Below are 11,107 nucleotides of genomic sequence, written 5' to 3'. Positions count from 1 at the left end.
GATGTTGCTTATTTCCTCCTACTCTCAGCATTGAAGCTATTGCCTTTATAAATAAGAAAACAGCCTATGTCAGAAGAACTTCCTGAAATAGGCCTTTTTCTTTTTCACTAATTTTAATTAAAGAGAAAATCCGTATGTTAAGTTGCAATTGAACAGAGGAGCTACCTGCTCTCTAATGGGCTTGAAGAGTGCACACAGCCCCTTGTGGTTAATGAAACGAGCGCTCTGTGTGTTGAAAGGCACAGAAGAAGGTTCTTCCTTAAATTCATTTGTAAGACCTTGTTTTAGATCCTGGCTCAATAGCGGACTATGGTTGAGGCCTAATGGCAAAATCAAAAATATAGGCTGCTCTTTTGAAGTTTCTGAAGCAGTGCCTGCCTTTTCCAGAGACTCAGAATATTAGGTGAGGTCCTGAGTCTGCATTACTGCATAGATATCAAATACATGGGATATTGATCTGTGAAGAACTACGTCTGGCACTGTAGGAGGGTTCCAAGCAGCAACTGACTGCTTCAGAGGGTTGGTTCTGTGCTGGTGGAGTCAGTGGAAGGCATGTTGCTGGCTGAGACTCAGCTCTTTAACATAGCAACAACTACTGTGAGGACAACAGGATTCTCAACTCAGATCCTGAGAAGAAAAGGGAGATGAAAGTGATTATCTCTAAGGTCTGGCTTTAGAAAGCTTCAGATTTTTCACCAAGAGTGTTGCTTGGTTGTTCTGCTCAACAGAAAAGGTGACACAAAACTTCTGTCTTTGCATTGCCCAGTGTTTCTGTTCCCCTCATGAGCTGTGCCAAGCATCTGCCGGACCAGCCCCACGGATAACTCACCCACTGAAGCAGGGATGCTGCAGCCACTGCAGTGCAGCACAAGAACCCTGCTGTCACCACACTCCAGGAGGCAACCTCCACCACCACCCTGCTCTTTTCTGCACAGGGACCCCCTAAGTGTCAGGGAAGGCAGGTGAGGCAAGAGGACAATGCTGTGGCAGCTGGGCTTAGATCCAAGGGACAGTGACCATCAGCTTCAGGGAACAAGGACACAGACAATGTGGGATGCCCTTTAGGGCAGCAGGAGGAGCAAAACGGTTGTGTTTGCACTGCAGGGTTTGTTCGTGCCTAAATCCTGGGAAGCTACCTTTCCCCTGCAAAGGGAGAGCATGGAGTCCCCATGGGGCCGTTGCGGCTGGGAGGGATGTCTGCCCCTCACTCTGCCTGCCCATGGCAACCACAGGAGCAGCAAGCCCAGCTTGCCAGGGCTCCCCCCTTCCCACTGACAAGAACAACCTGGCAGCCCCCTCTCCTCTGGGGCAAGGGGCAGCAGTCAGCTAAGCTGCCTTGAACCAGCTTTGGCTGAGATCAGAGAAGAACCACACGCTGCAGTGGTCTGCTGGGTGTCATCAACAGCCTGGTCAGCAAGCTCTTTTCCCCCTCTCTGGCAGAAAGACCACTTCCTTCACCCTGTGCTGTGATTTTGGTGGTGCCAGTGGTGCTCAGTGTAACACAAGTTCTGCCACTGGTATGTGCCTATGCCTGCATTAGTGTCTTCTCTTACTTGTACATCTCCGTGCAACTGTGCCTTGTCTGTTCCTTGCCAACATGCTGTCGTGTATATGATGGGTCCTAGAGTAGGGCAAGGCAATCACTTGTCCCCAGCAACTGCTTGTGTGTAATTGTCAATCGTGTGTTCAAGCTGCTTGAGAAATAACATAAATACACTGAACAGTAAGTTCATACAGTCTCTTTTCACATGTGTGCTGTCAGGCCTCCCATCAGGAGCTGGCATTATTTAGATGATATCTGTCTCATGGGGAAAGTAAAGTAGTTTTTCCTTGACAGCAGGTGCATGGCTGTGTTTTGTTCCAATTTGCAGAGGGGGATGCCTTCTAAACTACCAGGTCTGGCTAGGGAGCCCCTGTCTTGCAGAAGATAGCTGTGCCTTGAGGTGGTTAAAAATCTTCAGAAGGAGGTTTAGAAAAGTATAAGGTTTTCTGAAGACATAACACCACCATGGTTATTTGTGCCGGCAGTGGCAGCGGCCAGGATCTGAGCTGCACTGTGGCAGGTGCTGCATGTGCTCCAAAGGAGAAGCTTGCCTAAACGTGCTCTCAGATCCAGTTAAGGGGAAAGAAAGCAGTGTCCTAACCCCGGTGTCAAAGTACAGGTGAGGCATGGAGAGATTCATTGATGTGCACAGGGAGGGGCATGGCAGAGATGTCTGAAAGCAGGCTCAGGCATCTGGCCAGGGGCAGGCCCAACCAGCCATGGCCACAAGCATGGAAAGCTCCCAGCAGTGTCTCTTCTTTGTGTCTCTCCAAGAGTATGATGCATTTGTCTCAACAACGAGCAAGCATAATTTTTCATATTTAAAAAGAACACACAAATCACCACACCTTCCCCCATCTCCCCCAGATACAGCCCAGCTTCTGGAGTTACCTTATCAACTGTGTTTAGTTTACCAGTAGGTGTCAGTCAGCACCACTCACAACCCTTCGCACCTACAGACTATTCTCTGTTCCTTTTTGAAAGGAAGTCGGTAGCAAATCTCCCGTTTGTTCTACCGAGAGAAACCAAGACACGGAAAAATTACTTTCTCAGTGGAAAAAAGCCAGATGCAGAATCCAGGTTTTCCAAAGCACACTTTATGACACTAGATCATCCCACCCGAGTATTTGTTGCAAACTTTGCCCATCTCTGGCAGGTTACAGTTTTCTCTCCAACTTTGAAACAGGATTAGTACAGGGTTTGCCCATTTTTTACAGTGAAAAGTCCTTATTTTAAGTGCTAGTATTAGCCTACAGCTGCTGCTGACTGGTGAGCCTTTAGTGCACCAGATTGTTGGCTGGAGACCGCCCTGCCCCTGCCTGTTTTACAAACATCATAGCTGGAGTCACCTACAAAGAAAAGAGTAACATCAGGGAAAAACTATCAGTATTTGTAGAGTTTATCAGTAACTAGGGAAAAGGGAGGGGAGAAGCCAGCATCATCTGATGAGCCAGCTGATTACAAACCCAGACAAAGTGCCATGCTGTGCTTTTGCTGGTCAGAAGAGCCCTAATTCAGGGTCTTCAAACCTGAAAGCAAGGAGCCCAACAATGGGAGAGCAGTAGAAGTAGGAGGAATTTCAGTGGATGGGTGCCAGGTGCAGTCTGTCTCCTGAGCTCGGAGGCCAACAGATACATTAAAAAGAATACACCAGGTTTTGGAGAGAGGTGGCAGAATTCAACATTTGAGGAACTGACTATGAAGCCTTCCTCATGGCCTGATTTCAGGGGTGGCAAATGCCAGGCATAGCTCATCACCAGCCAGCCATGCTGCACACATGCCAGGCGCCCAAGCAGGTGGCAGAAGGGTGCCAGCTCCTGGGGCACAGTGAGCTAAGGCTGAGTCTCGACCCAGGAGTGCTGAAGGAGGAACGCGAATGCTCAGCTGACAAAACAACGTGAGTGTTCAGTGACAAGTCTCCAGCCTGAGGTCATGCCAGCCTTTGCTGAGGCATGCCACAGCAAGTTACCAAGAGAGCCTGTGTGCCTGGCAGAGTGACAGGTCTCTAAGGCACAGGATGTCCCAAACCAGCTCTGGATGGTGCTGTATCCTGACCACTCCCGTCCCCAAAAGATAGCGGTCACTTCTCTGCTGGTATGCTCACCTCTAGGTGCCAGAAGGCACAGTAGCAGCCTAAGCAACAGCCTGTCAGAGCAATGTACAAGGTAGAAGCTGGAAGATGGCTGTGCCTGTGCTGCCTGAGAAAGGGCTGAAAACGCATCCTGTGATTTCCATTGGCTATGCCTCCCTACAAGGGTCCCCTTCTGCAAAAAGCATCAGAAATAACAGCAAATGGCTAGCTCAGACATAGGAAAACTCCATATATATGTCAACACATTGCTGTAATGTGTTAAACCACCCAGGTTGTTCAGACATGTTTGGAGTTCACAAAGCAAAGCAAGCTTTGAAATCACATACAAAGATTTCTGGGGAAAAAAAAAATGCAAAGCTTTTCCTCAGATTCCTATAGAATAGACAACTGTCACAGAAATGAGAGGTGTCAGTCTTTCTGAATCCTTTCAGGAATACAGCCTCTTCTGCATCAAACAGAGGGATCTGGACAGGCTGGACCGATGGGCTGAGGCCAATTGTATGAGGTTCAACAAAGAAACAAGAAAATGAAGTCTCCATGAATGGTTTCAATTATTCAGTCTCGCTGGTTCTCCTTATGTTTCAAGAAGAAACATGCAAATCTCTCTGGGTTGAGCTTGTTTACAGAGTGCTCGTGGGTTTAAAATACAGCCAGCATCGCATTTCTGTTGTACATTTCATTCAAATAAATACTGAAATAAAAATAAGGATGCTGTAATTTGTGCCACCCCAAGAGCTAAATACTGCGCTCCAGCAGGAAATGATCATTTGGGTTTCTTGGAACAGCTTTACTCTAATCTTCCAAAGACCGGTAGCTCACAAAGAAAAGAAGCGCAGACTTTCTCAAGGCAGCTCAGCTCTCTCTGATAGGATCTGGTTTCTTCTGAATTAAGGTCTTGGATGAGGAGATGCTCCAGCACGTGTTTAGATTCTGCTTAATAGTAGTTAAGAATAACCAGCTTGGTGGTTCTGGAAACTTCTTGTTGGGGCAGGTCTTCTTCTATTTTTCGGCTAGATATTATAAAAAATTTATTTATTGAAAGAGTGATCAGACATTGGAACAGGCTGCCCAGGGAAGTGGTGGAGTCACCATCCCTGGAGGTGTTCCAGAAATGTGTAGATGTGGTGCTTAGGGACATGGTTTAGGGAGTTAGGTGGTGTGGGCTGGCGGTTGGACTTGATGATCCTTGAGGTCTTTTCCAACCTCAATGATTCTATGATTCTATGATTCTGTAAAGTGGTTTTATCCTGTACAGGCCCAGGAGAGGCCATGCCACCAGCCTGCATTCTCCACCATGTACGTATGGAGGCAAGTGCAGTGGACCAGCTGAAATCCCATAGCACCAGGATCTGGTCCTTGAGCTGCTTACTGGACCACATTGAGATGCAGGGCTGGGAGTTCACCTTTAAAAGAGGCAAACAGTGGTGGAAGGAAACTTGTAACATCCAGTCCTCATCTAGACTTTCCAAGAGCAAGGTAGAGGGGAAGTACACAGTATAGCACTGCAAAAGCCTCCCTGATCACCTTCTCCGTATGCTGGACATGCTTTGTTAAAGGCCTTTCCAGCTCTGATTTCACCAGGCTTGTTAGGTTTGGCAAGAGGGCTGGTAGACCTCTCGGGAAGGAAAACCTCAGGGACTACGTTGCATGCTTGCCTGTTTCTTGCACTAGGGAGGAGAAGGAAGGCCTTCTATGGGAATGGCTCAACCTGGCAAACAGACCTGCAGGACTCTGGTGCTTCAAGGGTCTGTGGGCCACGCTCTGGCCACGAACAGGGCTATGGGGGTTTTTAGCTCTTGTGTGAGACATGAGTGGCCTTGGTAAGGGCTGTGTTGCTGAGGAGCTGCTGAAAGTAGAGCAGAAGAGAAGGCTGAATTGGACAGAAACCAGTGCAGAGGTGGGCAATGGAGGCACCAGCAGCAGGAAAAAAAAATACAGCAAAACTCAATAGTTACTTTATCTTAAAACAGAACCAATTGCACTCACTTCTGTTCTCTTACTGCAGATTTATGAGCACCAAGAGCTGTGTCCAAATAGACTGTTAACAATTTGGGAACCAAGGTCTGTGTCCAGGTGCTGTGGTCAGAAGTCCTTATGATGACACAGAACAAGGAGCTCTTATGTCTTCTGCATTCTTAGCGTGGCTTGTTTTTGCATGTGCCTTTTCATATGCTTTAGGAGATGACAGCGTTCAGTTTCTTATCCTGTCCCTCCTCTGTGAGTCACTATGATTTAGTTATTGTCCTTTTTTTCCCAGTCTAAGTGCCTGGAGGAACTACCCCTAAACATGTTGATGTCCTGGTGAACGCTAAGCTCATTGCTATTGACATTTACCACTCCGGGTGCTCCACACCCAGGCTTTAATTTACTGTCCATTCAGATGTATCTTAGCTCTTCTGTTATGATTCTCTACTCCCCCCCCCGCCTCTCCCAAATTACTGCCAACTGTCTCCTGCCCTAGGACACCTAGTTACCCTTCAGTGGTTCCTTGGTAGCTCCAGGCTACCAGGTCTGGAGAGGAGCAGAGCAGCACTGTCAAAAAACTTAAGAAGCTCTGGCGAAGACAAACACCAAGCAGTGGCTCTATTGAAAGAAATAGCTAAGCATTGAGATGCACCTGGGACCTAGTGGAACATAACCAGTTGGGCAAGCTGGAAGGTGAGTACAAAGAGCTCTGCCATAAGCAGCTTTCCAGTGGCATTACTGTGTGAGCTGTGCAACCAAGTGCTGCACTCTTTTTCTTCTCCCCTTCATCTATATTACTGCCTTCACCCTTAAGTCAAATGTCTAGTCTTGCCTACTGCTTTAGGTTCTCTTTCATAACACTTGCTACCAGGTGATTCCCCATCTTTTTGCCTCAGTTTCCCTATTGGTGAATGTGATTTTCCCACTGTGTGCATCAGAGTAGGTGACAGCTGAGATTTCTGAGCCTTTGCACTTTGCCTTTTTCTTTCACCTGACATGATGCTCTGCCCTGTGTTGGAAGGACACGACATGGTAGTTCCCTCTCAAAGTCTTGTAGCACTGTTAGGCATTGAGGAAGGCACAAAGGATGGGGGAAGTTATGGACGAGACAGAGGTAGTTTCTTATTTCTCCTTCTCCAGAATACAAGCCTGTTTACTGTCACGCTATCCCACATTCTGCTGTTGTGCAGTGTCCCTTTGGGCAAGGACACTCTGCGACTCTGGGTGTACAGCCAGTACTGCAAAAAAGTGTGAATCTGTTCAGGGCTGCCACAGAAAATACTAATGGCAGCAGCACAGGGCTTGGGGGCGGATAAAAATTAAACAGTTTTTAGGAATGGCTGGTGGGGCAGTCTGGACTTTGCTCCTGAGAAAGGAGGTGGAATGTCTACGTAACATTGTGTATGTCAACATTATGTCTAGGGAGGGAGCTGACCTCCGGAGAGCTGAGTTCAGACAGATAAAACACATTTTAATCCTGTTAACCTCCTGCGGGCACTGAGGCCCTCCAAAGGGAAGCAGAAAGGCCAAGTGCCCATTCCTGACTTGCAAATAGCAATGCAAACTGTGCTTGAGGGAGTCCTGTCCCAGGAGCTTGGGCCAAGTGTGGGAGAATCTTGCACTGGCAAATTAGTGTTGCTGCCACAGTTTACCTTGGTGCCACTTCTTAATCTGCACTCCCAGGCTTAGTCCTCAAGGTGTAAGAACACGAAGTAGTCACGGCTGGTGTCTCTCCAGACACTGCTTTGTTACAGAGGACACAGGAGCTTCCCTTCTTCTTAGCAGGCTCCTAGAGCTTACCTCCCTAGTAGCTGCTATACAGTGTGGCTAAGATGTATCCCTGGGCTAGGTCTTTGTTCTCAGCTTTCTCATCAAACCTCACCATTTCTGCTCCCTCTGCCTGTGTTAGCTCCCTCTCTTAATCTGTCTAGATAGTGAGGGAAAGAAGCGTCTCTCTGTATTTTTATTGCACATCTTATGGTAGTCCTAGGTTCTCTGTAACACTACTAACAGCAGCAAGCTGGAGCTGTAAATATCTGAGCACTTTTATGATGTTAGCTTTTTAACTACTGTAGAACTGCAATGGTGGTTTAGATGCACTAGATACTTTACAGTACAGATATTATATCCTTGTTTGATTATTTCCTTTATCCAGATAACAGCCATGTGTAGTTCTATTGATCCTGTAGTTTAGCTATTTGTGATCCCTGTGAGAGCCAAGCTCCTAATATTCCAGTGTAGCGCCCTAGTAAAACATTGATTTCCTTTACTCTTAGACTGGTTTGAATACCTTCTTATATTTAACCAATTCAAGATTTAGTGCTACTATGAATTCAGATAATGAACTAAAGGATTAACAAAACTTGACAAAGCTAGATTTCTTCTACATAATCTGCAAGTATTGCAAAAGCCAACTTCCCCAAGGCAAGCAGCACTTTAACCAAGTAAGGGAGGCCAGTCAGCACTAGCTTTGACATGATGAGCAATCAGGGTGGAAAAGGTACAATGACACTTTCCTGTGCCTAGGGTGGTGAATTTGTAGATGCAGCAGCTTCAGCACATGTGTACACATCTGTACAGGTTGCGTCTTCTAGAAGGGTTTACTCAAGCTTTTGGAAAAGAAGAGCTAGGAAATATCTCTCACTCATCTACCATGTCTGGTATTGCTGTCTTCTGCATTGATCTCTGAGCTGCTTTTGTACAGAAAGCATTGGGATCTGCTTCTTGCTGCGTTTGGTAGAGAAGGCAATAGTACTCATTAGCATGCAGTTCCTCCCGCACATATTTCTTACCCACTCTCTTGCTGGCTCAAATCCCTGAAATATCTTACAAGCTTTATGAAATTCATCATTAGGCAGGATTAAAAAACAACCTGGATCCTCAGGGCAATGAAAGCAGCATCCTAAAGAAAGCAGTAGAGAAACAGATCTGAAAATTTTGTGCCTGGCGATTCTGATAGACAAAGCCATGTCTGACTTGATCAAGTGGTGGGAAGTCTTGGTCCAAGTGGAAAGCTGGACTAGAGGGAACCCCCAGCACCTCCTTCAAACAGATGTTTTTGTGATGCTGCGGCTCAGGCTGCAGGAAGATGGGAAGAAGAGGCCAGGACCTTCAGCAGAGAGTGGTACTCAGTCCTCAATAACTTCTTATCCACTCTGTGTGCTGGGGCACGTGTGGGACATGTCTAGGGTGACCAGAACCCATAGAAAAGGAGCAATGTCCAAACTATCTGCAAATTAGAATTATGCTTTTCAGCAGGGCTTCTCAAAGCCTGGCTTTCTGCTAGGTCCCTTCCCCTATGCCCAGTACAGTGTCATGGTCTCTCCTGCTCTGTGACCCTGTAGTGGCAGACAGATCAGAGGCTCAGGGCAGCAGGGGCTATGGAGCAAGAGCAACGATCCCAAATCTGTGCTAAAACCTATGCGAGACCTGAAACACGACCCAGGTTGCTCTTCCCTTGCTATCCCAGTGTATCAAGGCGAGGCCTGTAGCATAGTTTAATGTAACTCAGTAAAAGCAACAGGGCTTTGAAGCTTGGTGCTTGCTAGAGCTTTATGCTGGGCTAATGCCTTTGTTGTCTTTCTGTAAAGACCACATCCTTTAATCAGAAGCAAAGGCTGACAGTTTACAAGGTAAACACCCATCTCTGTGGTCTGCAGCAGAGCAGTGCTGGCACCCACCAACCTACAGAGTGGAGCAGTGAGACAGAAGTACAGTGCACAACATTGGGCTCTCCTCAGGCTTGTTACTAGCAGTCATCTTAAAAAACCACACCCCTGGCTGCTGTTTTCTACCCCTGTACCGGCAGAAATCTGCCTCAGCAACAGTGTGAGCTAGATCAACTGGATCAGTAAAATTACACAGTTGAAAAATGCTCCCAACTGGGTGGGAGATGAAACAGGCTGAAGATCAAAAGGCCCTTGAAGAAGCACAGAAGATTGTTGCTTGAAGAATAGGCTAGCAGAAAGCTAGAACCTCCAGCCACATGCTGTTGTTGGCAGATCTGGTTCCTCCTCATACCTTGGATCTCTGTGTATTTCTCTGCCATCGGGATGTGCTTTGGCACAAGGGCCAGAAACGTGGTTTCTCCATTCCATGAAGTGTGGGAGGAGCAGTGCTGTTTCCTGAAATTACCAGTGTGAAGGCATCCATCAATTCTCTCTGAGCAGCAGCTGAGCAACTGAAACTAACTGTCAAGAGTAATCTGAACCGTTAATTGTGCTCCTTCACCGAGTTGTTCTCCTGCACCAGTGTGCAGGCACTATGTGGAGCAGCAAGTCCATGACTCAGAAAATGCTTACCACTGCTCCCAATCACATAGGCTTTTTTTTCTCACTGTCCCAGGCACATGACGAGAGGATTGTCACCGCAGCACATTGAGAGAGACAGAGAGATGTGTGTGCTTGGTGAAACACTAAGGCAAAAGTCTTCAATGTAGGCAGATTTTCCTCAAAAGAAGAAGCTAAACTGCAAATGAATCATGAACTCAAGTCTGCTTCTGATCCATAGAGTGACTGAAGATAACATTCTTATTCAACAAGCCTGATCCTTGGCTGTATGTATGGTAAAAATTGCTCTCCTGACAGATCTTGAAGGCTGTTTCAACATCCCCATAATCCCATCTGCTCTGGACTCCTGTCAGCCCCGTAGAGCAATGCAGCTGCATAAAATGTGAGTGCCTTCTGCCTAGCACATCAACGGCATCTAGTGCATCAACATACCTGGAGGGCAGCAGGTGTCAGAAAGTGGATAGGTGAACCTTTGGAGTTTTTATTACTGGTATGATTGGGTAGCTAGTGGTATGCTTTGGCTTAGCTGAGCCTTAAATTGATCTAGCAAAGGTCTTGTCAGAAAAAAGCAAGGCTATACAGAACTGCAGAGGGTAGTCAAACCAGAGGCAATTAATATGGTGACTTGACAGCTCTGCTATAAATCATATTTATAAAACAGAAATGTGGGCTTTTCCTGCATCCACAACACCAAAGAGTCTGGGGAGAGTGAGCTTATTTATAAAGACAATAAAGCTTGGGAACCGGAGGCTGAGGAGAAGCCTTGACAACAAAGCAAAGGAAATCCGATCTTCCTGCTTTCACACATTCTCCTGGCTGGGAATATATGGCAGCACAGCAAGGCAGCCCGATGGACAACAGGTAACCCCAGCAAGCTGCCGTGACCCCCTTGGGCCCGGCAGGGAAACACCTGAGGAGCACACTGTCCCTCAAGTTGTGTGATCAGAGTGGCAGTGTCACCCTTGGGGGGACTCCCAGGACAGACCCCGGCCTCAGCTGACCCATTTGGACTGGAACCATCCCCTAGGTGTGATGATCCTTCCAGAAGGTGGGAGGGCAGAACAGAAAGTGGATGCTGCCTCCCACCCCCAGCTGTACCTCTTTGGGACAGGGATGTGCAAGGGCGGCGGGCAACCTACCAGGCATCTCACCTCCGATGCCCCTTCCCCGCTTCAGTGGTTTCTAACGAGAGAACAACGCTGCCTTCCCCCACCTTCT

The sequence above is a fragment of the Pterocles gutturalis genome, unplaced genomic scaffold (genome assembly GCF_000699245.1).
Source record: "Pterocles gutturalis isolate BGI_N339 unplaced genomic scaffold, ASM69924v1 scaffold48309, whole genome shotgun sequence".
NCBI classification, from domain to species: Eukaryota; Metazoa; Chordata; class Aves; order Pterocliformes; family Pteroclidae; genus Pterocles; species Pterocles gutturalis.
This window is presented reverse-complemented; position numbering follows the sequence as displayed.